General features: G+C 39.8%; 3 long non-coding RNA genes across 3 annotated transcripts in view; 2 read left to right on the top strand and 1 right to left on the bottom strand.

Moving 5' to 3' along the window:
- Window positions 1-27,475, top strand: part of LOC112532117 — a 214,778-nt gene that overhangs the window by 79,890 nt on the left and 107,413 nt on the right. The gene's annotated exons all lie outside the window — the stretch shown is intronic.
- Window positions 279-10,569, top strand: LOC124417817. The gene is made up of 3 exons (XR_006938730.1): window positions 279-376; window positions 948-8,400; window positions 9,025-10,569. It is a non-coding gene; the product is annotated as an uncharacterized LOC124417817 (long non-coding RNA).
- On the bottom strand, window positions 20,479-26,786 carry LOC107053093. Its single transcript, XR_001466069.4, has 3 exons — window positions 26,557-26,786; window positions 26,223-26,313; window positions 20,479-23,751 (listed from the first exon to the last, which is right to left on the bottom strand). It is a non-coding gene; the product is annotated as an uncharacterized LOC107053093 (long non-coding RNA).

The raw sequence follows: 27,475 nt of genomic DNA, 5'->3' as shown, positions 1-27,475 counted from the left end.
GCTCAGTCATTAGCACATTCCACTGAGTTTAGGAGAAAGCAATGCCCTCGTCTGGGCATGTCCAAGGAATATAAGAATTTCCAAAGCAGAAGGAGAAAGCCAGTAGTTCCGGGGAAGGAAATTTGAAACTACCTCTTATTGGAAGCTATCAATAAAAAATGCTTGAAGAATAGAAGATGAAGCTGAAGCCACATTTAATCAACGCCCCCTCCCCCCCACCCCTAAAAAAAAAAAAAAAAAAGTTGGGGGCTTAAAAAGGAGCAGAAGCTGGCAAATTCAGACTTCTGTGAGGCAAGTTAAGGACATAGGATTTGCATAGAATGAGACTGACAAGGCCATGAAGCATCTAATCAGCTTGTCAGCTGCATCCTGCAGGGTAAGAGAAACCTTTGGAGCTTATCTAAGCTGTAGATATGTGCGTGCTTCTGTTTTCACTTCCACTCATCTGTTTCTAAAGCTTCTGCAAATTTGTTATTTGTATTTGGTAAATACATTATTCATTTTTCTTTCATCTTAACCTAGCCTTTGCTAAAGGTGGTCTTAGTATAATTGGAAAATTCAAAGGCATTTCATTCCTCGGAGTGGAAATCCTTAAAACTAGAGTAATAGACTGACTCAGGATATCCAGCATTCAGATGATATTTCAGAGATTACTTAGAGTATAAGAGAGTGCATCTCTGTACAGAAAAGAGTAGGTAATTCAGCTGTTGATGCACAAGAAATGTTTTTGAGGACTAGTGTTATTTTGTAAAGCTTGTCAGCTCACAGTACAACAGCGGTCAGAATGCCTTAACCATGTGGAATCAAAGGAAGTATGAAACAAAATTAATTCAGGAAATGTAATGTCAGTTACAAGGCCAAGTCTTCCATATATATGAAAGCACCAAGCAAAAAGGTTGAGTGCATCACACCATACTCACAGCACCTTTGTGGCTCTCTCTTTTCAGTTGCTACGACAAAAGATTTTCTCCAAAATATACAGGATGCCATGGAGACTGACTGAAAAAAAGCTCTTAATCCCTGCTTTGCTGGTGCTGACAGGAGAATAGATCTCTAGACACATAGCATATTTGGTAAGCAGGAAGCTGGAGACTGAGGTGGTCAAAAGGGTGAAAACTTGCCTGTCTGTGGCAGTCCAGCTTTTCCTCATAACTATATCACAGGATATTAATTTGCCAAACAGGCTATAATCCAGCTACAAAAATCTGGGCTTTGGGGATTGCTAGTCATGAAGCACATGACTTTACAGAAAAGCTGGTGAATGGTTTTATGCCAGGAACGGTGCAAAATAAACTCACTTAGCAACCTGAGAGAATATTTACAGTCTACAGATTTAACTACACAGATGTAGAGGAAGGTGAGCCCTCCATCTTCTGTAATTTGAGACGACTCAAAGAATGCTTCTTGGAGAGAATTCCATTTTAATTTTTTCCCTGTTTTTTACTTAATACACTTCTAATGCCGTACACTTGTGTTGTTCTTACTTGAACATCAACGATTTTTATGTTGGAGTTGTATGATAAACTTGCATTTGATTGACATCAAGTTATGCAGGTCACAGATCCATAATCCAAAACTTACAGCAATCTTGGCTCAGACAGGTTTATTAGATAAAGCGCAGTGTCCCACCTATTGCTTTTATTTCTACCTGCTACCATTCTGGAGTAGTGAATTTTGGAGAGATCACATTATTTTTCTGTGGAAATGTATATGTTTCTATTTCAGGAATTGCTAATCAGACAAGGAAGGGAAATTCTCCTTAACAAGTGTCAGGCCCAGTGGAGCTTCTGCCGTGCATGATCCAAACTAACTCCAGGAAGAGCAGCTGTCCTTGCTCTCTTCCTGTAGGGATGAGGAGGCTCCTGTGCTGGGGCCAGCCCTGGTAAGAAAAAGGGAGGATGTTGCTGGCGTCCTAAGTAGCGGTCTCATCAATGCTACAGTGCACTCAGCAGGACCCAAACTGATGTCTGATGATGTCTGTGCTTTGTCGGTGTCCTAAATGACTCAGGGGACACTGAACTATTGTGTCACTCAAGCTTGTTCATAATTTAGGATAACTTGGTTCCTACAATCACAGCAATAGAGACACAATTGAATTAATCTATTTATGCTGCATAACTTGGCACCTCTGAAACTGTTGCTGAATGATTTCGTATTCCTTGTAGAGATCCAATAAAATCTGTAGAAAAGAGCAATAAACACTAGCAACAGATCATTTCAGTTTTAGTGCAGTATATTTCTTTGTGACTGTAAGAAGGATAACGTGCATGAAAAAAATAAATGACCCTTCTCCTTGACTGCGAAGTGTTGCTGATTTTTCTTACTGTCCTTCTAAGTAAGAAACTTCAGTTTCTCTTTCAGGAGGGCTAAATTGATGGTAATGTTGACAGACAAAAAGAAAATCAATTACATTTTCAATGCAGATATTAATTTAGAGGTGGTCTGTGGACTAATGTTACAAGAAATTTTACTTTAAAATTACATTATGACTGACTAACATTAATCTGTTTCATTTGTAAGGTATGCATACTAAATAACTGATATAAATAGTTGCTCCTATTGAAAAAACACTCAACTACCAATAAAATTCAAGTATAAAACCGATGAGACAGCTTTTTAGGCACCACCCCAATTACTCCAGGAGTTCACAAAGCAACATCTGCAGTCATTAAATAGTATCTATTTACTGTAGAATTTACTGATTAGAGCAATTAATCTCTTAAAACATTTGCTTTGACTCCCTTAGAGCACACATCTCTCTCAGGCTATTGAAGCATTTCTCTGGCTGCATATTCTAAGTCAAGAAGATACCCACTGATTCAGTAGACTTTGGATTAGTTCCTTGGCTGTTGTTCAATACAGCATGGAAAACTTTTCCCTATCTGTCATGTGCTAAGTATGGAATACGATCACACAATCTCTATGCAGTGTTCATACTGCTTCTTACATCTTGATAGAATCCAGAGTAACAGACAGCTCAGCTGTGCTACATAATGGAAAAGAATGAATAAAACAAGTAGATCAGGGTCTGTACAATATAATGCAGAAGTACCATTGCAAGGAGCCAGCCAATGTTACAAATCCTGTTTCAGTGCTGGGCTTGCAAGACTCAGGCTATTCTCCAGAATTCTTGATTGTGAACTTTAACTCATGCACAGATAAAACTTGGATCCATTGAGCCTATTACTCAAAGCTCTGTGGGAAAGTAGGTGTACATCTGGGTCTGTTCCAGCCCTGGAAGCAGTACAGCTGTATTAACAATGTGCTTCGTGTATCACTAAATGCCCTGCTGGACTTGATGTTTTGTATCCCTAGCACGGATGATCAACAGAGCACATTACCTGCTTAAGGATAAATGAGAGTTGGCTGCATTTGCCAAATGTGAATCAGTGTTTCTGTTAGATGTAGTGTGTAAACTTGAAGTTATATACAGTTCTTTTAGACCACCAGTTCCATAGGATTCTTATTATCTTTTTGATTGTTAATAATAATAAAAAAAAGAATGTTGGCAAGAAAAACAACTGTAGGCTAATCACATATCAAAAAATGTTATTAAAAATAAAATTATATCTCAAAGTTTTTAATAGGTTTTTGCTGTAATATAATTACATACTAAAAACAAATTGAAAATTGGTATTTTATCACAGAATCATAGAATATCTTGGGTTGGAAAGAACCTTAAAGTCTACCTAGTTCCAACCTCTGCTTTGGGCATGGCTGCCACCCCCCAGCTCAGCTGCCCAGGCCCCATCTAACTTGGTTTCCAATACCTCCAGGGATGGGGCACTCACAATTTCTCTGGGCAGTTGTGCCAGTGCCTCACCACCCTCTGAGAAAAAAGAAATCCTGATGTGTAATCTAAATCTCCTACCTTTTAGTTTGAAAACATTACCCCAAGTGATGATTAAAGTATTGTATTAAATGCTTCCTTACATTGCTATAAGAGGGCCTGAACCTTGGAGATTAAATGGAAGAAAAAGAAAAAGCCAGTGTAAGATGTAGTAAGTAAGAATAAGAGTAAATATTTGAAATGTATTGGAGCAGGTCCGGAGGAGGACCATGAAGATGATCAGAGGGCTGGAACATCTCCCACATGAGGACAGCCTGAGAGAGCTGGGGTGCTTCAGTATGGAGAAGGCTCTGAGGAGACCTTATAGTGGCCTTCCAGTACCTGAAGTATGCCTACAGGAAAGCTGGGGAGGGACTTTTTGTAAGAGCTACAGGATGAGGGGAAATGGTTTTAAACTGAAAGAGGGTAGATTTAGATTAGATATTATGAAGAAATTCTTAACTGTGAGGGTGGTGAGACACTGGAACAGGTTGCCCAGTGAGGTTGTGAATGACCCTTCCCTGGACGCATTCAAGGCCAGGCTGGATGGGGCTGTGAACAACCTGGTGTAGAGGGACATATCCCTGCCTACAGCAGGGGGATTGGAACTAGGTGATCTTAAAGGTCCCTTCCAACCCAAACCATTCTATGATTCTATTCTATGAAATTAATTAGTTAATAATAATAGTTCTGTATTGTAATTGAAAGCCTTAAAAAAAAGTATATTCTTACATATGATCAAAGTATATCACAAAGAAACAGAAAAAAAAAAAAAGCTAAAGAAAGGTCAATGTCAGTTGAAGTTATTCAGGACAGTATATCAGTGGATATATATATCATGGATCCATTTAATCATGTTGATCTGTTGAACTGCAGGTATGCAGATTCAAATAAGATAATTCTGAGATTCAGAATTATATTTACAGTTCATTTTAAAATGCTGGCCCAAGGAAAATTATTGTTGTCTGGCAAAGTATCTCTTAGTCTGTTATTCTGCTTTGTACAAATGTATTTAAAACAAATGTATGTATGTCGAAGGACATTTGAAAGACAGGGATTTTTAGTAGAAATTTTGTGTGAGTCTTCTGAATCTACTCAGAAATTTAAAATATCAGGAGCCTTACAGGATTTACCTTCCCAAGGATTGACAAACAGGCTGATTCGGTAAGATGAAACAGTAATTAAGTACTTTCATATATTCAGTTCCAGACGGGTTAGTAACACATTCCAAGCTGATATGAATGGCACAATTTGTCCTCTGGAATTGCATCTTTCTCTCCACTAAGAATGAAGTGAAGGCCAGAGAGGTGAAGCTCCATTCCTATAACCAGGCTTGCACATCTTTACACTCTGTAAGTCTGGCTCAGCTACAGATACTTATGCACACGAATAACCTTTTCACATCAATATCCTCCTGAAGACCACAGAGTAACAGTTAACTGAAGAAAAGAATGTGTATACATCTCTAGGGTCATACCTCATTCTGTGTCTCTATTTTTGAATATGTTTCCAATTCAGAGGTTACTGTTAAAAATTCTTGCACATCATAAGGCTTATGTTCAGGAAAGAGGGTGTCATCAATGACTGTGTATCTCAGGGCATTATGTCCTTTCTAAGGAAACAGAAAACTGTGGTGAGTAGCAGCGAAGAAATTGTCTAGTATAAAACTGAAACTGAAATTTATTTTCAAAGTGGAGAAAAGGGGGTGCCAAGAAGGAACACTTGCCTGATCCAAACACACTGGCATCTACTTTGGTGTTTTTAGTTCAGACTGTGAATCCAAAATATAATCCTGTTTTCATTGACAGTGAAGATCTTAACCAGCATAGATATTGGCTTGGATTGCCCAACCAAAATCCCAGGAGTTGCTCATTAATTCAGCAAGCCACATTTCCTGTAAGAGAGAATTACCTGAAGATAGATTGACAATGGTGATCTGTTTCAGTCTCTTTCATTACTAGATGCTTTAGCTATTGTTTTTCCCTGGGACAATAGTTTTTATTACTGCTTATCCATATTTCCAGAAATATAGCAAATCATGTGCATCTTGAAATAAAATGGAAGCATGAAAATGATACTAAAAATCATTCAAAAGTCGTTGAAAATAAAATATTTGTTTGTTTCAGACTTAGAAAATATACAGCCAGACAATATAAATTAGGTAATTTCCTTACCTGTTTCACTCTAACCTAGACAGGTTCAACAAGTTCAGAAACACTGGTGAAAAGGCAAGATAAGAGGTAGGTAGTCTGGGCTAGCTTGTGTATGTATATTCATGAGGTGGGATGACTGTCAGTGAGATATTGGTGGGAGTACTGGGTCACTTGCCTGGGTTTTGGAATGAAATATCCAAAGAAAAACCATCTTGTGTGATCTTGAAAATCAATTCATTAACAGGAAAGCTGTGTCACATGGAGTAGTGCATATTATTTCTATTTGTAAATATTTTCAAGATGCGAAAATGACAAAGAAGGCCACACAAATACTGTAAAAAAAGATAGAAATAACAGATCCAGTACTTATTTAGGAAAGTAAACAAAACAAAACAAATAAACATTTCTTTTCTCTTTTGTTTGGTGACACTCCGGCTGCAAAAATTAGAGTTATGGCTCTTCTAACTTCCCAGTACAAAAGAAATACTGTTCTTTGTTCTGTCCGAATGCCTAGGTTTTCATGGGTTGGGTTTTCATGGGTTGGGTTTTCATGACTCATTTCTCCTTTACTGCATCTGGGTGCTGGTACCTGGAGAAATGAATAAGAATGGGTAGAACATACCCGTCTTGGTTATCCTGCAAATCTGAAAGTGTTTTGATATTCTGGTCCACACTGATGGCATGAGTAGTTTTTCTCTTTTATCTCTGTCAAGAATTTTTAGATTTGAGATATCTGCTTTACAATTCAGGTGGAGCATGAGAGAGAACCTGGGCTGAAGTTAAATATGTCACATCCAGAACACAGCATGAATAATTTTCCTCTGATTTACAGTTTGGTGTAACTTGTTATGAAGATGTCAGTAGTTTGTCTTTTTCTCCTTTTAAAGTGGTGACACAGTGAATGACCAGAACATGCTCTCTGCATTGATTAGTAGTAGAAGCTTTAGCATGACTAGCTCTAAACAGACATTTGAAAGACGAGAGAGAAGAATTTTTTAAAATGGCACAGTGTGAAAATTTCACTTGTAGGGTCTTTATATGGAGCAAAGAGGTTATCCACCTAAGGACAAATATAAAGTGCAATGAAAGCTCAATTTAAAAGCAAGACACCTGCAGCTTGCAGCTCAATAAACTCTTTTTTTTTCTTTTTTTCTTTTTTTTTTGGGGGGGGGAGGAAAATTAATAGTGAAAGATTGAGACTAATTTTCATGTTTTTAACTTCAATACTCAAGTATTATCTGTTCATCCAATGTTTTGCTGCAACCTGTGGTTACTGTGTCTACCATCCACACTAGACGATGGGAAGAGGACCTGCACAATAGGAAATGTTCTTGCTTAACCCCAGGCAACAGCCCTAACTGAGCATGATAATTCAAAAGAAGGATTGATCAAAATGGGAAACTGCAGACCTCTGGTGACATTGCAAATGAGGTGAAGGAAACAGCACAATTATTTGTGTAGATATGGTGGCATGGCATCCCCCTGGAATTCAGGCTGAGACAGGGAGACTTGGGCAACTCCTAGAAGAGACCAGTAAAGCCAGTTGCAGAACAAACTCTGTCTTCCTTTGTATCTCATATTTTTCACCTGATTTTAAATATGCTTTTCTCTCCACTCCTGCTGTAACGGTAAGCAGGAATTTATTCTTAGTTCCTAAAACAGAAGCAGGAAAGCAGTGTTAATAATTACTTTTACAAATCTGTAATGAGATAAAAAAAACAAGTGCCTTAACCTAGGTAGAGAAGAATTATTTGTGGGGCTTTAGCTTTCTTTCAATTAAGAACAAAAATCAGAAGGAATTCCAGTTAGAAAAAAATGAACTTAAAATTTTACTACGATTGAGAAGACTCAATATCACAACAGTAATACTCAGATTGCCCAGCCTAGTGTGAATACAGAAACATGGGAATATAGTTTATGTCTCAGCTGGAATCAGCTTGCTCATATCTATGATACTCAAAATTGTATGAACTATATGAACATCACTGTTTTGCTTGATTCCTGTAAGCACATCATGCAACTGAGTTCTGGTGAGGAGGAAGCAATGCTATTTGCCTTTATATTATGTGATTTGGGTGGGAGGGCTGTGTTGTTTCTGTTGTTGTTTTTTCTTGGCATTTGTGTTGATATAATATATATTCGTCATTTATAATATGCCAGTAAAAATCTGTTAAAGATGCTGTCGTTGAGTTACTCAAGTACAAAAAGCTTGCAGAAATAGTATTCTCCAAGTTTACTGTAATTTTCAAGAAGCTTATAAAATGTATATACATTTGAAGGGTTAGTTGAGAAATTTCCCACTAGTCATTGCTGCTATAGTTATGTTGTATGAACAAAAGGCAACATGTTTACTGTCTTTGTTTTGCTTTTTCAGGCTCTGTAATCTGCAGTGAACCATGCACTGAATTTCTGCCTCTGGTGATGTAATATTCCTTTTATCCATTATAATATACTCTGCAAAAGACAGAATACAAATAGCACAATGAGAAACATTTACTCATACTTTTTACTCCATTTTCTAATGTATTTCTTTTCAGGATAGGAAAACACAGGCTACCAACTAATGTATTTTGTTTCTGATCTGACAGCGAAGAGTGGTAAAGAGACGAGGAAAGGGGTACCTTGTCTGTTTAGTCAGGCATGTCCACGCTGTGGCTTGCAGGCCACATTTAGCCCAGCACAGCTCATGCTGCGGCTGCCCCCTGACTCGTGCCATCACAGGGTGGCTATTCTCTGCCTGGCCTGGCCTTCAGCACCAACTGATCATCAGTGTGCTCTTAACCCCATCTGGGCTGAAACCAGGGCACAGAGGGCAGTGCAGTACCAGCTCAGGTTATTGAAAATAAGTTTATGGATTTTGATACACTGGCTAAACATTAGTCCCCTGATGACAGTGGTTAACCTCCGCTGGTGCAGATTATGATGAGCACGACATGCAGGCTTTTGTTCACCTTTGGTGAAAATGCATAGTTAATGGTGGTGACTGTGTTGTTCCATAAGAAGTTGACCTCCAATGTCTGCTGAATCCTCCTCCCCATACAGCAGTATGAGACTGAGAGGAAGAATGCATGGAGTGATACCCCAGATGCAGTGTGGGAGTGTTTGCTGAGCTACACCAGACTACACCAGAAAGAGAGGAAAATTCTCTTTACACTGGATAACTTAAAACTGCACTGATTCCAAGAAACTGCATTGACTCCAAGAACTGATGAAGGAACTTGACAAGTATCATGTAAACGTCTCCTGGCACAGAGATATGACTTGGCCTAAGAGATACCCTTCATGACTGTTGTCTAATACCAACATGTTTTAAATGGCACCCTTATGTCTAGCATTGCTTTTGGCCTTTCTCCTCCTCACATCCTCATAGCCTTAGCAATGTCTAGCTGTGGGTATTCCTCCAACCCCATATCATCCACTCTTTAAATTGAATTGGAAGATTTGGACGCTTTTCTTTCATTAAAATGTAAAACAAACAAAAGAAAAAAATTGAAACAACAACAACAAAACAAACAAACAAACAAACAAAAAAACCAACCCACAAACAAAACCAAAACAAAACAGAACACAGGTTGAACTATGACAGCACACACGTCAGTGCAACCCAGGCTCAGGTCTTTCTGGCAGATACCTGGCAAGGAGTGCGCAAGTATGACAATGGTGCAGTGGTATTCTGCTGTAACACCATCCTGCCCTTGTGCTGTGCTCTGTAAGGGATGTAGGCTTTGTGACTGCTTGGCTCAGTGCACAGACAGTGTTTCATGATCTTGAAAGTTTTACCAAATTAACAATCTTTACTGAAGCATAGATGTAGCGGAGCCTCATCCAACACTATGAATAGGATAAACATGCTGGGTTACATTCATTTTGCACTTCATATTTGTATATAAATCTAAAATAACTCTGTAAAAACATGAAAAGTAAGTTTGCACAGTGAAGGCAAAAGGATGCACTGGTCAGGATGCGCTCACTTTTTAGGCTTTCAGATGAGGTATCTTAAATAGGAGCTTAATTCCTCCAGGTGCTCTTCTCAAAGGAAATACAGATGTCTTCCACATAAAGGATCAGCTTTGTATAGAAAAGGTCACTGAAGTTACTCCAATTATGTTTTCTAAGAATTATGGTTTATCTGTCATTTGCTACAAATTGTCTCATTGTCTTCCTGCCTCTGAACACCTCAACTGCTGAATTTCTTAAAAAAATAAATAAATAAAATGAAATTGCACCCAGAGTTATTTTCTGGTCCTTTTATAAAAGACTGAATGGTAAACGCACAGGTTACATTTCTGTGTTGTCATCTTTTGGTCTGACTGTTACTCTCCTATGAGAACTGATCTCACTCTCTGGTTAATAACTAACACTTGTAAGGTATCAAAAACATCATTCATTCACATTTTTTTCTTAAATACAGAATTAATTTAATTCACAATGAACTTTCCTCTTATTGTAGTAGCTTTCAGTTTTTGTGTATATTTTATACTCCTCAAATGCCTTAATAAAAAATTTTGGTTTGAGCTAGTCAAACAGATGTCATAGCAGAAATAAGCCATACTGTTTTATGACCACACAATGACCTTGACTTTGCCAATAAACTACTGGCGTGTGAAGGGTATTGTTTCCTTGTTGGATATTGGACCTCTCCTGAAAATAGGATAGGTTTGATTAATTCAGGTCAAATTTATTCTGAGTGTAACCTCACTGAAATCAGAAGAATTACATTAAAGGAGCAGGTTTTGCTGCATAAGTTTTATATTGGCTAGGTATAGTCTCCCTTCCTTCACTTGGGAGGATTTCTGATATTCATTAACCTTTCAGAGCAAGTTTTATACGAACTGCTCATTTTTGTCTTAGAAGCTGATTTAATTTAATATTCTCTACAGCAAACAAAGCAATAGTTCAATTTCAGAAAAAACCTTATGTCATCCCCCAGTGAATCACTTACAGGTACTTAACAGAAAGCAATGTAAGATAGAAAATACAGAAAAGTGAAAATGCCTCTGAACGTTCAAGAGGATAACAAATTAGTAAAGCAAGTCAGCATGGCAGAGATGAAAGCACAGAGAATTATTCATCTAGATGGTGAACCAGTTTTTTTTACCAACACAGTGCTAATGACTGAATGGAGTTGTGCTAGTGTTTCTGGTGTCTTGAGCCAGAGGCTTCACTACAATTTAATAATACACCTTAGCCTTCACAAAGCTTGGCAGTAGTGTTCAAATAATGTGTTTATTTCATGCACCTGCAAAGTTTGAATAAATGTGAAGATTTTTTTATGCAAATCTAATACAAAATCCCTTAGGGTTTTGGTTTTCATAGAGAATCATTCATTTAATAACATTTAGTGTGGAATAATATACTTTTTTTCCTAAACTCTTGTACTACAAAATAGCTAAAATAGGTATTTTAAAGTGCTATATTTTGATTGCTTGAGACCCACTGTTATTAGAAGTTACAAGTTTATTAGTTGTCAAAAGAAATGCATAGTTTCTAAATTTTATAGGTTTTCTTCCAAATCAATCTCAACAAATCCTGCAAATTTAGAGTTCTTCAAATTCATAACTATTTAAAACGTCTACAGGGTGCAAACTTGGATTTGAAATATATATATATATATATATGTATTTTAAGTAAATTAGAGTCTACCTTGAAATCAGACCATAAATAACAATCAATTCCTGACAGTTTCTGTTATCTTCTTTGGAGTAATCAGACTATCTTTTAGCCTGGCTTTGATAACAAGCAGAGGTTGTATTATCACACTGTACTTGTGTACCTTTGTGTCTTCCCAGTAACTTCTGAATCAGTTAGCCAGTTTCAAGCCAATTTGATTGAAGGCTGAGCTTTCTAAGTTCCCTGAGCAGTTCCTGGTGGTGTTTGCCTTTTGGAGGTCAAAGGATTTGCCACTTCCTTGGATGAAACAAAGTGTCAGTGGTCTTGTTTCTGGTTTCCTCGCTTCCTTTCTGGTGACTCTCTTCTCTGTCCATTTTACTGCCATGGCCTAGGAAGTTTTTCTGGCTGAGATGTTTTCCTCTTTGTGCAGCAGCAATCTGCTCTATTCAAAACATTTTTAACACATTGGAGAGATTAGAACATGAATTCTGGACACAAATTTCTTCTACTTCCAAGTGGGTAAGAGCTCAGTTTGTGCACGTGTGGCCCTCGCATTGTCACTGGAAAATACCACTGGCAACGCCAAGCTTACACATCTGAGCATGGCAGTTGCCAGAGTATGATCGCACAAACCTCGGTGTTTGGTATGAATGCCAGGGGCCTATGATTTCACGTTCATGTGCATTTTCCTCTACTATATTAAAGCTAATAGCAAAAAGTAATAGCAGCTCTAATTATCCCTTTAAGGCACAACTGCTGTTGTTGAGCACTGCCAAATTCTCACCAACCTTTCATTTTTCCTTTGTACAAACTCATTAAAGGACTGCAAGTTCCTTCAACACTCTCTGCAAGTGTTCAGCATGGCATCAAATTCTGCACCTTTAGAGTTTTGTAGAAAAGAAGTGAAGTTATAGCTAACTAAATGCTAACTAATAAATGTTGGGAATGAAAACAAAGTATTAGTACATGTCAGAAATACTTCTGGCTCTGTAATCAGTAGGGTACTTTTTTGCTGACATACAGTATGTGAACAAAAGTAGTGAGTTAGTCTGCTTGAGATAGTTATAACCCAAATGAAATACCTCTTTGAAATAAACATCCATTCACAAAAAATTATTTTGGCTAAATATCAGTTGACCATTTCAAATATTTTGTTCATTTCTTAAGTAACAGTAAGCAAATCCCATCCTTTCAAGTCATGTTAAATCCTTCCTTTGGAGCATGCATTTAAACACAGCTCTGTTTTTATTCCAGAGGGTTTCTGTGAGGATTTGTCAAGGTATATGTTATTTCTCTCCTCTCAGTGATAAGGATTCAAGAGTACAACCGCTCATTTCAAAATGCACCAATTGCTTACAGCCAACACCGAGATGTTAAAATAATAAGGATTTTATTTTCCTCTTCTTTGCTTTGTGGCACAGTTTTACTGGGGGTTCAGAAAAATGTCATAAGGAATTTTGCTCTTGGAGAAAAAAAAGGGGGAACAGAAATGAAAAGCATTCTTGTAATTGACTAACAGCTGTGTGTGAGCATTAGTGTTTGAAAGGGGTGTAAAGACTGGGATGTGAGCTGTTGCTGGATGTTAAATAAGAAATTGAGTTCTGTTTTTTTTTTCTCTTAGCTACAGCGATGGAGATGTGTAATGCTGTAAGTGTGTTCTGTTGTACCATCCATGACCTCAACGGAGTGGGAGAAAATGGGTTTTTGCTGTCAGCCTCTCATCCTGTTAAAGATTTGAGTTTTACTCCAACATTACTTCCAGTCTAATTGCATTTGACCCAGAACTCTTGCTGTGCTAGTGTCAGTCAGCATAACTGGAGGCCTCTGTGCAGCTAGTATTTATAGAGTAAGTATAATTGCTTGCTAAGCCTTACAAGCATCAGCCTTATGAACTTCCTCATTTTCATTAAAATAGAGGCTTCTCTACACTTGCCTGCAGAGGCAATACAGACAAGGTATTTATGCGTCCTCAGTAGAAGCTGCCTGCTTTGAGAAACAAAGAAAGGGAAGTAAAAAAAGCTTGCCCTATTAAATGTAACTATAAATTAAAAATAGAAACCTGTAGTTGGGTATAAAAACTAGTACATATGTTTACTAGCAAAATACTGATAAATGCAAATTCCTAGTGTCTGTATGCTTATGTGTTAAAATTGCAGAGCTATTTGTTTATTTGCACATCTTAGGAAGATGTTCAATTTCCTGTTCCATTTCAAGGGCAAAAATGCAATGCTCAAAATGTAAAGTTTTTTTATTTATGACATTACAAAGCAAGAAATCTAGATTTTTTTTTTTTTTTTTGCCTTTTCATAGGTGAAGAAATGCCTTTTCTTCAATTTGGCATTTCAGAATGAGACCTGCTAGTCAATCTTCTCTAGTATTCTATTAACTCCTGAACCCACATGTAGGCTAAATTGCAATAGGTTGGGGCAGAATTTTATTACTCTGATATTCAATACACAATAAAGGGAATATATGACTTTCGTATTTCTAAAGTGATGTCTGGAGCAAGATGCGGTATTAGTGCTGCACAGTTCGAAGTACATCCTCAAGCATGCCCAGCAGCCTCAATGTGTAAATCATGTACCCATGAGAGCTGGAAGCATAGAATATTTTGCAGTAGCAAGCTTTCCAATATGCATGTCAATTATTGTACCAATTGGAGGAAAGACAGTGTGTGGGTTACAGCACAAGGCTGTGCATATGCTGATCTCAGTTCTCTTTTTCCTGCCATTTTTCTGTAAATAGTCAAAGCAAGCTATTTTCGATGTGCAAGCAGTTTCATTTATACAATGCAACCTTTCCCTTCTCTCTCATAATAATGTACCAAAAAGCTCTAAAACAGCTATTCAGGATTTACTATCCAGGATTACTATATTTACTCCTCAAGATTCTATATCATAAAAATAAAACATGAGCTAATGCAACATCTGCCTACTAGAGATCCTCTCCTCATGCTGTTCTATGACTTCCCTGTGATACACATTCCTTGGGATTCTCCACCTTCTCCTCAAAAAAATCTCATTTTCTGTGTTTAAGCTCTGATACCTTTGAAAGGCACTCCTTCTTTGCCTGTGTGCTGAGATGGAAGTTTTTAATTATTAAAGAGCATATATCAATTATTTCTAGGTTTCTGGTATGCCATGCCTTTCTTTATCTTTGAGGTTTTTCTAGCAAGGACTTTACTTCTGACCTGGTGCAACATTGGATGTAGCACAAGTGCACAATCATGTAGACACTACTGTGACCCTCAAAGGACGGAATAGATGAACACAGTCATGGTGTCTCCAGATATATGTTGAAGTGATTTAGGACTCCTATATTTTCTCCCTGAAATCCTAGACAGAAAATGGTTGTGTGCAGTGCAGAGCATTTGTGTTATCAACATTCCTATGTTCTGGATGCGTCAGACTCTCAGCACACGTGCAGGTAAGTTTTCCATCTCATGTCTATTGAATCCAGCAAGTCCAGCTCTGCAGTATATGGATACAGGAATGGGCAGACCCAGAGGATTCATTTTTGCATGAAGTGTGATTTGTGTGGGGTTCGTTGTGGGTCCATTTTCCTGCAGATTTCAAACAGTCAGATCAGACCTACTGCAGACTTCCCAAAATCCCTTAAATGCCAGCAGCAAGCCAGCAGAGAGTCACTTTGCCCTGCAGCTGGCACAGTAAATCCGATCCAGGAGCATTTGCTGCTCCTACAAACTGCATCTTCTGAGGCAAACATTCCTCTTACCCATAGGTCTGAATGTCCCCATCGTGTAGACAATGTACACTTCTGTTCAGTGGAGTTGTGGGAGGCATAGAGGAATCTGGGTTCAGCCCATATCTCCACTGTGGCTTGATGCCCCTGCACATCCCAAATTGGGGTGTGAAGTAGCAGTCCAGTGTGGATCTGTGATTCCATGAACCACATGCTTCGACAGCATGGCAGTGTCTGCAGCTTTCTCAGTTCCCCGGGACTTCCAGCTGTGGTGTTAAGCATGGGACTGATTCTGAGGTCCTGCTCCTGATTTTATGAACACAGTTTTTCCCCAGTGAAAACAATACAATGCCAGACGAATGTCAAGGTTTTGCTCTTCACCTCTTAAAACATCTATGAATCATGAATGCTACGAAAGCTTGCACAGCTACATTTTTAATGTACCTCACATCTGTACATCTCTAGAATTGTCCGCCTATATGAACAACAGCTGAAACACCTCATTCTGTATAGCTGCCAAAACTCCTTATGTACATCACATTAGTCAACACTGAAGGAATCAGTTATTTTTACAAGGAAAATGCCACCAAATCCTTTTTCAAATATTTAAAATATGTTTGGCAAACCACATTTTTATAATCCTTCTACAGCTGTTTCATACTGAAAAAAAACATTATAGTGTGATGAATGTCACAGAAACTCTCCTCTGATTTTATTAGCTCCTTTGCACACACAGTTGAGTCCCAGTTCCAAAAGAAAATTGCTGAAATACAAATCAGCATCTCTGCTTTTAGTTGGCTTGCATCACATTGAGAGCACCAGAGTGTTTGCTTCCAGGGTAGAGTGGGACCATATGATATGGGCATAGCATGGAGTCACCAGAAAGGTGACGTGAAAGAAGGGGAAACTTCTTTAAGTTATATGAGTAGTATGAGGAGTAGCACCTCTACTACAAATACTGTACCCTAAAGCATGATTCTATGCATCCTGAGCAGTTATTTGGCTTTGTATGACTTTTTATTATACAACGGATCAAATGGTTTTGCTTTATACTTTTCTGAAACAACCATAACAACAGAAAAAAGATTTACAAGAATTACTCCAGGCTTACACCAGTAGGAGTGATAGCAGAATCTGGCATGTCTTGCTCATGAATGCCCTCAACACTTCCATTCTCTGCTCTTCCAGCTGGGCAGCTTCAGATCCTGGCAAATGAGACACACTATTTTTAATGTCTCATTCAAGCTGCAGTGTTGTAGAAGTGGCAAATAATAGCTGCTTTCAATACAGGAAACAACACACAGTGCCACTGTTCCTGCTTTATAAGCTACATTAAAAAAATCTCCTCATGTTGATTTTATAATTATTTGTGCTGCTTCAGTCTATAGACTTTTCATTTAAAAGTTTACTGTTAATCAATGGTGTATTTAGAGCATTTTTTTTGTGTGTGTTTGTGTGCATATGTCTGTGAATTTTAATATGCTAAAGAACCTCCTCAGTAGGGTGAAAATGTGATTTGGAAAATAAGATTTTAAGTGCTTCAATAAAACAGCACATATAAATTGTACCCTAAAAATCCCTTACACTGAAAACATTACTAATAAAGCTGGTAAATCAAGGTCTAAGATGTTAATTCTGTATGAATATCCTTTATACAGAATAATTGCATTTCTTAATGAACCTGGAACAGAAATTGACAATTTTCCTTTAAGGATAAAAGCTGTACATTAATACTAAGGTTATCATGCCAAATTCCTGACCCTGCTCTTAGACAGAAGGATACCGCATACTCCAATGGTACTGGAAAATAATGTATTCATATGTTAAGTGACATACTTTATTCTCAGCTTTGTTCTCAGCAATGTGATTTGGGCTGATTTTAAAAAATCACTTACAAGTGTTATCAACCAAAATAAAGCTACTCTGCATGAAAACATGGAAATCTGGGAGACAAAGGAGCAAATAGAAGCACACCACTATACGGGAGTGTTGGACAACTTTAATAATTGGACAAATAACAGTAATAACATAATTATTTAAATATTTTTCAAATTAAGGAAAATTAAATTAGCAATCCCCTTCTGAGATAAGAACTGTATTATGTAGAGTGGTATGATTCTTCACATCCAAGCACTGGGATGATTTGACTTGCTCAATCCTCAGGAAGAGAAAGCAAACTCAGAGAGGGACAGTGAACAGGGTTAGGAGGGAGTCTTATTTAGGAGAATAGTCAGCCAAACAAAACAGCTTTTACTTTCCTGATGTTGAGGGAAAATAGATGCAATTAACTGCTAGCTGAATCCTGTAATAAGCACAACTTGGGATACACAGTATGGTTGTCTTCACAGAAAATATGTATGAGAGAAACACTGATTTTGTTCCCCAGAACAGAACTGCTTCTAGGAGTAAGATCAAGAGTTTTTGTGTTAATTCTTTCTTTCTTTGCAAATTATTAAAGCACTCTGCAGAGCACGTGTTTACATTGCTGGCAACCTTATCACGTGCTGGGCCAAGCACATGTGGTCAGTGGAGGCCTGCTGAGAAAATCCTGAAGAAAGTCTGGTGCCCTAACAATGAGCAGAACTCATGCCAGCCACAGCGGCTGCGGGAGACAGATGAGGTGCATGCCCTCCCCACATCCCTGCTTTGTTGGTGGCACTGAAAATTACATGGTTGGCCTCATTTAATATCTGGGGATGTAAAGATGAGTTAGACTCATAACCATGCAGGATTTTTAGGAAGAAATACATCTATAGGGATCTCTTCCTTGAACTGCTTGTTTTCCTAGGCAGTCTTCCACGAGGCAAAAGAATGCCAGAGCTGCTAGGCAAGCCTAGAAGGATATTGCTTTTGGTTACTATAAATACAGTGCAACTTCGGATTTGTTATTGTTTTTATTCTTTTTACCCTTATCTCAGAGAACAAGAGGTTGAGGAAGTGCATGTTGCTGACCTGTGTGTTCCTGGACATCTGTTTAGAGAAAGAACCTTGACACAGAGCAAAGAAGTCTGTGGGGAGAGGTGGGCAGAGAGGAGTTGCAGAGACAGAAATGCCCTTTGTCCACACAGAATCAGAAAGATCAACTAGCTGTGAAACTGCTCTTTTAGCCAACCATGCTTTCTTTTTCACAGAGCTGGTGTTTTCTGACAGAGATCAAGACACAAGGAATCCCCTCTTCATTGTCTGGCATTTTGGCTGAGTGTTTATCCAAGAGCTTATCTTTATTTTTTTCTGAGAGATAGCCCTAAGGAAAAATGCATAATAGGTATGCATTGTAATATAGAGGTGCCTGAGATCTCTGACAAAAAGTACAGCTTCCTGCCAGAGACTTCTAGGTTTTTCTCTAAGTTGAAATTATTGTTCTGCTACAGAATGTAAAGGTTTTTCCTCCCTTCCCATAAAAATTCCACCCACTTTTATAGGAAAAGAGAAACATTTATTCTTCCTGTTTCTGGTCCCCATCCAGAACCGTCACAATCTTGAAACATGTTTATCCTGGAAAACATAGGAATGTATGCATTTTCCCTGTATTACAGATGAAGAATTAAGGCAAAAGTGGATTAAACATCACACAATGATTGGAGTTGAGCCCAGCAGCCCCAGGATCTAAACTGTGGTTCATGAACCAGAATGAGGAGCTGTGCTCAAGCTGCAATAAAGTGATGACAGCTGCTGTGACAGCCAAACACTTGATATGCGTGTGGACCCAGAGCTCTTACTCTCACACTCACCTGTATCACTAATAAACAAACATGCTAAGCCTGAGAATCCCTCACCTATATTTAAAATCTAGGTGAAATACAACTACAAAATGCCTTTATTATCATATGCAGCTTCATTGAGAGAGATCACATGGCATGTGCAGGACAACCGGGGGATCAGGCCTAGCCAGCATGGGTTTATCATAGAATCACAGAATCACAGAATGGCCCAGGTTGAAAAGGACCACAGTGATATCTAGTTTCAACCCCCTGCTATGTTCAGGGTTGCCAACCACCAGACCAGGCTGCCCAGAGCCACATCCAGCCTGGCCTTCAATGCCTCCAGGGATGGGGCATCCACAAACTCCCTGGGCAGCCTGTTTCAGTGCGTCACCACCCTCTGTGTGAAAAACTTCATCCTAATATCTAACCTAAGCCTCCCCTGTCTCAGTTTAAAACCATTCCCCCTTTTCCTATCACTATTTATCCTTGTAAACAGCCAAATCAGGCAGGTTGCTTGACCAACCTGATCTTCTCTGATCAGGTGACTTGCTTGGTGGATGAGGGAAAGGCTGTGGATGTAGTCTATCTAGACTTCAGCAAAGCCTTTGACACCGCCTCCCAAAATATTATCCTGGAGAAGCTAGCAGCCCATGGCTTGGACAGATACACTCTTTGCTGAGTAAAGAACTGGATGGATGGCCAGACCTAGAGAGTAGTGGTGAATGGAGTTAAATCCAGCTGGTGATCGATCATGAGTGGTGCTCCCCAGGCATTGGTGCTGGGGCCTGTCCTGTTAGTTAGCAGATAACACTGAGTTGGGAGGAAACATTGATCTGCCTGGGGGTAGGAAGGCCCTACAGAGAGATCTGGATAGGCTGGATCGCTGGGCGGAGGCCAATGGGATGAAGTTCAACAAGACCAAGTGCTGGGTCCTGCACTATGACCACAACAACCCCAGGCAATACTACAGGCTTGGTACAGAGTGGATGAAAAACTGTGTGGAGGAAACAGACCTGGGGGTATTGGTCGATGCTCAGCTGAACATGAGCCAGCAGTGTGCCCAGGTGACCAAGAAAGCCAATGGGACCCTGGCTTGTTGCCAGCAGGTGCAGGGAAGTGACTGTCTCCCTGTACTCAGCTCTGGTGAGGTTGCTCCTTGAATACTGTGTTCAGTTTTGGGTCCCTCACTACAAGACACTGAGGACCTGAAGCATGTTCAGAGACTTCAGAGAAGGGCAACAAAGCAGTTGATGAATCTGGAGCACAAGCCTTATGAGAAGTGGCTGAAGGAGCTGGGATTGTTTAATCTGGAAAATAATAGGCTCAGGGAAGATCATACCACTCCCTACAATTACTTGAAGGGAGGTTGTCATGAGGTGGGAGTCAGCCTCTTCTCTCATGCCGCTAGAGACAGGATTAGAATTAGGCTTCTTCTCTGAAAGAGCGATCAGGCACTGGAATGGGCTGCCCAGGGAGGGGGTGGAGTCATTGACCCTGGAGGTGTTCAAGAAACATTTTGATGTCGTACTGAGGGACATGGTTTAGTGCGAAACATTGGTGATAGGTGGATAGTTGGACTGGATGATCTTGGAGATCTTTTCAACCTTGATGATTCTATGATTCTTATGATCATTCTAACTGCCTGCAGGTCAAACAAAGGTTGTGGGATATACCTAGTGAACTCTAGAAAATGAAGGATGGAGAATCAGGCAGGGAACAAGCTTGTCTCCTCTCTGGTTTGTGACCAGCTGAGGCAAGAAGGGCTGAATTATGTATGCTCAAATATGCTTCCTTTCCATCTTTCTTGCTTACCTGTCCAAAATCCTCCTGGCAAGCAAGCAGAAGGGTAACACTGGCAGCAGCAGCTACTGCCACAGGGATGTTTGAGGGCTGCTATGTTTTGGTGGGGAAATTCAGAGAAGGAGGTGGCTGCCAAGCAGAGAAGGGGATGTGGAGACAGATGGCTGTGTGCACAAGCAGCAATTGCCTGTGTGGGGAACAGCATGTGGGAGGTTCCACAACTCGGATCTGTTCCCCTCAGACAGACCAGGTTGGATTACCCCTGTGGAGCCTTAAGCTATAACCATCATCCCTGTCCCTGCAGTATAATGCCAGCATGGGTTGGCCACACAAACACTGACCTCCTGATGTGCTGTATCTCTTCTTTCTACACTTTGGTTTCGATTTGGGATTTTTATGGATGCAGTGGTCCTTTCCGATTATTCTGTGATTGCTTGGGGGGATTTGTAACAGTAATAAGGCATGGTAGGTTTGGCTGGGAAAATTCAGTTTAACAAAAATTGTTGAGGTTTTGAAACTTATTTTCATTCTGTGTTGGAATAAAATCAAAGTGTTACAAAAAAAACTGTTTTGGAAACTAAGTAGAGCAATCCTTTAGGGACCCAAGGGGAGGCAGGAGGCAAATTGTGAGCGGAGCAAATCAGGACTTGAGACTCTCCTGCCCCTAGAGTGGGCCCTAGCCAGGGATTATTCTGAGGTACAGCTCCTTTGTTCCGGTTCAGACTAGAAATTCCATTCTGGATCTCATTACTGAAAAACAATATATTTCCATTAGAAAAAGAATCATTGCTGTGTATTTCTATTTTCTTTTGAAAAACTCCAGGTCAACCCAAAATTGAGGTCATGCCACAGAAATTAAGTACGCAGGTTCTCAGCATTCATTTCATTTTTTTCTTCTAAGTATGTATTGGGCTACATTGCTTAACTTGTTTATTTTTTAACGTCAAAAAAGTGCCACTTACAAAATAACAATATAAATCAAAAACATGGCAAGTGAATTTCTGTGGGAAATTTTCTGGTCTACTTCTCAGCCACTGCTTGCCAACTTCACTTCAGAAATTTGTCTGACCCTGGAGATCCTGTCAGAAATGAACTGAAAGGCTTCCAAATCATGTATACATTGGTATAATTATTTCAGGAGTAACAACAGCATGGCTCTTCACCTCAGGATCCAGATGGGCTGGGGGGATGAACCACCAGCAGTCTTGTGACATTCAAGGAGAAGTAAAACAGTCTCCTGGAACATCTATGTGAACAACTCTGCAAGGAAATGGATTAGGAGTAGCTGGGCCAAGGCACATCCCTGGGGATGGTGCTGAGATCTGTGCTGGTGGGGCTATTTCTGGATCCGGTGTCCAGGCATGGGCTCATCTCCATACAAGATTGGGAGAAATGGGTGCAGTGGTCCCGTGAAGAGAGGTTGAGAGATGGGGACTGGCCCTGCCTGGAGAAGGTGAGCATGGAGAGGGAGGCAGGCTCTTTGCAGTGCTGAAACAGGAGAGTTTTGTGCCAGACACAAGAAGGCTTTTCCCCATAGGGACAGTGGGAGTGGATGTGCTGGCTCTGTTCTTGGCAGTTTTTCAGCCCTGCAAGGGATGGCCCTGAGCAGCCTGATCAGTGCCGAGCCTGCTGCAGCAGGGCTGGGCCAGAAACTTCCAGGGTCTTGTCCAGCCGAAATTTGACTCTAAGCCTCTAATTTTGCTGTTTTGCAGTCTGTTCTACAACAAGTTTATGCTATTTCAAAAACAAATTCCTGCACACTGATGGTTGTGTGATTTGTCATAGCTTCATTTTGACAGTCTGAGAAAGAAAAGGACACTTCTTGTGGATGGGAGGACTGAACCCTTCCAATGGTGTGGGAGACCCAGTGCCTAACCCCTGGCTTTTTAAGCTGCCCACTGTGGAGATGATCCAGCATTTTTTAAAAGCTTGGGGAATGGGGAAAGCTTGGCTGTTATGTGCACTCCAGGGGAGGCCCATGGGAAATACCTGCAGCCAGTATATTGTTTAAAATCACACAGAAATTACTTTCCCTTAAACCTCCACATGCCCCACACCAACTGCTGCAGCCTATCACGTAAGATCTAGAGACAGAATAGATCCATAAGGTCATCCCATCCACCTCGCTCCTAATTCACAGTTAAATGAATGTACAATTTCAAATGCTTTGGTTGGCCAAGTCTGAATGGGCTTCTCCTTTCCATTTTCTTGAAGTACTGTTCCTCAATAGATGTCATTACTTAGTAAACGCCACACTGTTTTGAGAGATACTACTGTTAACAGACGCATTTCGTATAGCATCATTACCCAAATTGAACTGGTATAAAGGAGAAAAAGATGCATACTTCTTTCAGAGAAAGAAAATATTTTCTTCTAATGGGTATTTATTTATTTATTTATTTACTTGAAATATAAAGATATTTGTGACACAATCCTAGAATTCATGTAATAAAATCAATTTGGAGTAAACTTCCCGATCTTTGATCCGATCGATCTGCTTGCAAATGAATCTGCCAATTTACAGTGTGAGCTTTTTTCCTGTTCAGTGAAAAGTGGTCTTATTTCACTATCAATTATGTATGACAACCTAATACAAGCCTGATATGCACATGCAGGTGGGAGACCAGTTTGCCCATTGGGGGGCATTAATGACATTTATTCATCATTTCGTAGGAGGCCTTTGTCATTATATCACCTCTAATCCTGTTTTCTATATCTAACAGGAAATATATTAATACTCGCTTCTTAAAGAGATGTTGCAGCTTCTTGATGTTGCCCCGGGCTTATTTTCAGTCTTGAGCAATTGAGGCTCAGAACATGCTCAGCATTTGGAAGATAAAGAATTATAAAAGAAAATGTTTCCATCTGAAGGAGAACCAGGCTGCAAAATTCTGCTGCAGATTTCAAATGTCCACCATTTGGGGGCTTGCTGAATAGGAGTTTTGTTTCAGCCCTGGAAAATGACAGGAATCCTTTGTGAAAATTGGGTCCAGATGTGGGACTGGGTATCACACATCACCCAAATTCTTAGCTGTTTGCACATCAGATATCATTTGCAGACCATGTCCAATTTTCAAATTACCCTTTTCTTATTCAGCTGAAGAAGTGGCCAAATCCTGCTTGCTCCTTGCTGGTGGGAGGGGACCCTCTTTTGAAAACAAGGGCTTTTCTGGACTTGCACTGTCCCCGAGATAGGGAGCAGTGGCTGGAGCACAGTGCATCCATCATTTTGTGTTGGGTGCTCCTCCCTGCATCCCTGGGGTTGTATCACAGGGGATCTCTACTTGTGTACATGGGGCTGGGCAGAGGGCCATCAGGTGCCACATGCTCTCTGATGTGCACTGCCTGGCTGCATGTGCTATGAATCTAAAAAGATAAGGCAAAATCCTGTTTCCTTAAGAATGGCTGCATTACATCTGTATTCTGGGTACACTTCTGTGTATACAGGTTGGGGGAATGTGCTGATATCTACCAGCAAAGCGTAGTACTCATCCATTGAGTGCTGGACTATTCCAGTATGTCTGACACGGAGTACATTTTTGTTGTCTGCAATGAACAGAGAGGAGCCCCAAGGGAATTAATAAAGCTCATGCCAAGAAGTTTTAACTTAGACATGCATAAGGAATAAATTAATTTTTAATACATTTTTTAAGAAGTACTTTTTTGGCTCCAAACCATCATGCCTGGTATGTTTATAAAGGCACCAGTAGCATGCTCCAGTTCAGAGTTTGTCAGTGTTTCCACTATAAACCCTCTTTTCAGAGGTTTATATTATAATTCCAGTATAAAATGCAATCCAGGCAAGAAAAGGCTGGCATCACTGTAGACCTGGAAGTGATGTTTTCTTTAATGATTTTTTTAATTTAGTTTTTCACTTATCAGCATTTGAGTAATGTAAATTAATAAGAAATCTTTCGTCTTTAATTACTGTTAAACTCAAAATGCCATCCTGACAAGGTACGCAGGATACAAATGAACTCCTAGGTGCTTTCACACTTGCATAGCTTAAAAACATTTCAAAAGCTCTAGTCTGAATTTTGGAAGACATGAGCTCATTTTCTGCAATGCTCTATTGTAGTATTTAAGAGAAAATATTACCCCAAGAAGGAATTTTAAAGACCAAGTGCCACTGAAGCTCCCGTAGAAGTTATCAGGCATTTCACAATTTTGACCCATTACTGAGCAGCTGCTGCAGTCACACCAGTGGGCGATGCATGGTGACAGCACATGGGGTGAAGTTCAGCCCACCAGCAGAAGGCTGCCTTAATGAGTATCACTGAGGCTGGAGGGACCATTGCACACAAGAGCCTTTCCCTTGCACATACTTTTCCTTCTGCTACATGCATGCTTACAAAACCTCCAAATGAAGTGAAGATCTCAAAATTACATTCACATATTAAATATATATATATATTAGTTTATATAAAAAGCTTCAGAGTTTGAGGTCTACTCATGAAAGCAGAAAAATCTAATATTAGCCTAATGATGTAGTTTCACCCTTACCAGCTCTGTTGTGCCTATAGGCTTTATAAAAGTCTCTCAGCAGCAGGTAATGTTATGTGCCATATGTGTTGCCTGCAGTACCTCAGCACAACAGGGCAGATTAAGGACAGGGTTTCCGCCTACCCTTTGAAGATTTATATCAGACCTTTTAACCTTCTGTGAAAATAGTTTGGTGATTTAATTCTTTTTATGTTACTCAACAACAGCTTTTATACTTCCACAAACACTGTGTAGCTTTCATGCTGTAAATAGTCATAAATTTAGGCAGACTTTGCCATATTGGAACAAGGCGTGACAGAAAGCAACAGGCTCTGGGGATCTGTGAACTTCCCCCCCTGCTTATTGGGACTCACAAAACTTGTTGAGTTTGTAAACATCCCTCCCCTCTAATCTTTTTTCATTTCAGTTTAAACAAACAAATATGCTTAAGCATTATTTTTTTCTCCCTTAACTAAACAAAAATGTGTACCATGCATTTTAAATGGAAGAACATTCTTCAAATTCAGGGCTGACACATATGGAGACCATATATAGTGTAATGTATCTGTGGCTCGCTGCTCCTTCCCCTCCCTCACCAGGCCATACACTGTTTATGTTCAGAGTTTCAAGGCAGCCTCTTAGAAACATAGAATCGTTAAGGCTGGAAAAAGCCTCTAAGACCATCTAGTCCATCTGTCCACCTACCACCATAATTGCCCTCTAAACCATGACCCTAAGTATTACATCTACCCTTCTCTTAAACACTTCCAGGGATGGTGACTCTACTACCTTCCTGGGCAGCCTGTGCCAGCACCTCACCACTGTTTCAGAGAAGTGTTTCCTAAAATCCAATCTGAATCTCCCCGGTGCAACTTGAGACCATTTCCTCTAGTCCTATCTCAAGTTACATGCGAGAAGACAGCATCCTAATAGAAGACATACCTGTGATATGAGATTAAGTTCTCTAGCTTCTCTTCACTAAAGAAACACACCTTACTGTGTTTTGGGCCTCCCATTGAAACTTCCATGTGCCCTAGAAATATAAAAGGATATATTACACACTGCATTACTGAGAACTACTTTTATGGTTGAGGAGTGGAATCAGAGAGAGAGTAAATTACTCACTGAAGGTCACACAGGAAATTTGTGACAGAGCCAAGAATTTCCTGAAAGCCAATCTACTGTTTTTAATTATTGATTTTTTAGTCCTTCTTCAGCAGTATTCAAAGTTGAGGTGAAGCCTGCATTGTGCATTCACCCCTGGTTATATACTCACCCAGAGAATCTCTGCAGACCTTCTCTAAAGAACATCTCTAAGAAGAGTAAGGAGACAAAGGGCAGGAGAAAGGGCTCATTAGCTGCACCCCACACGTGTCTGAAACTAAAACACAGACCAAGTGCTGCAGTTTGCTCCAGGCCACACAGGAAGTTTGCAGCAGAGACAAGGAATTTAATCTACATCCCCTGGATCCCAGTCCACTGCTTTCAACATCTTCCCCAACCAGTTCATATTTCATATGATATGCAGTATATACTGTACAGCTTTGGAAATAATTTTTTTTTCCTTTCTCTTCCTCTCTGAAATAATGTAATCCAGGAACATTTGCAGTGAACTTTTGAACCTTTGATGTTTAAGTAGGTTCAAAATTAACCAAACTGTGTTTCCATGTTGTTAATTGGAATCACTCTGCCTGGATATTTTTGCAGCCTCCTCACAGTTAACTTCAAACTTCCCCTGCCAGCCTAAAAGGGTCGGGGGGGGGGGGGGGGGGGGGGGTGGGTGGAAATCAGCCCTATTAAATGTGTTAAACACTTCAGCTGTACAAAATGTGGCATGAGATAGTTCTTTAAAATACTGAGCTGGGAAAATGACAGGCATCTGCCTGTGTACTTCCTCCTGCCTGGGTTGAAGGTCATTATTTTGAACTAATAGCTGACCTCTGTGGCCTCTGGAAGGCCATTATGCCTAATGGCCTGAGCTAATTTGCTGTGCTACAGGGTTGGCTGATCTTTATTTTAATCTCCTGCACCTTCTCCTGCTCTTGTGGGGAAAGCAACTGCTCTGATATAATCCAGTTGGCACCAGATTGCCTAGGGGAGGGAACGGGCGAGCTGCTGCAAGACAGGACTATACAGTAATTTACTGTAGCTTGACTCTCCAGGAGAAAAAAAAGGCAAGACAAGGCATATGCATG

This window comes from Gallus gallus, chromosome 3 (genome assembly GCF_016699485.2).
Source record: "Gallus gallus isolate bGalGal1 chromosome 3, bGalGal1.mat.broiler.GRCg7b, whole genome shotgun sequence".
In the NCBI taxonomy this organism is placed as follows: Eukaryota; Metazoa; Chordata; class Aves; order Galliformes; family Phasianidae; genus Gallus; species Gallus gallus.
Note: the sequence above shows the minus strand (reverse complement) of the source record. Positions and strands in the feature narration are given on the sequence as shown.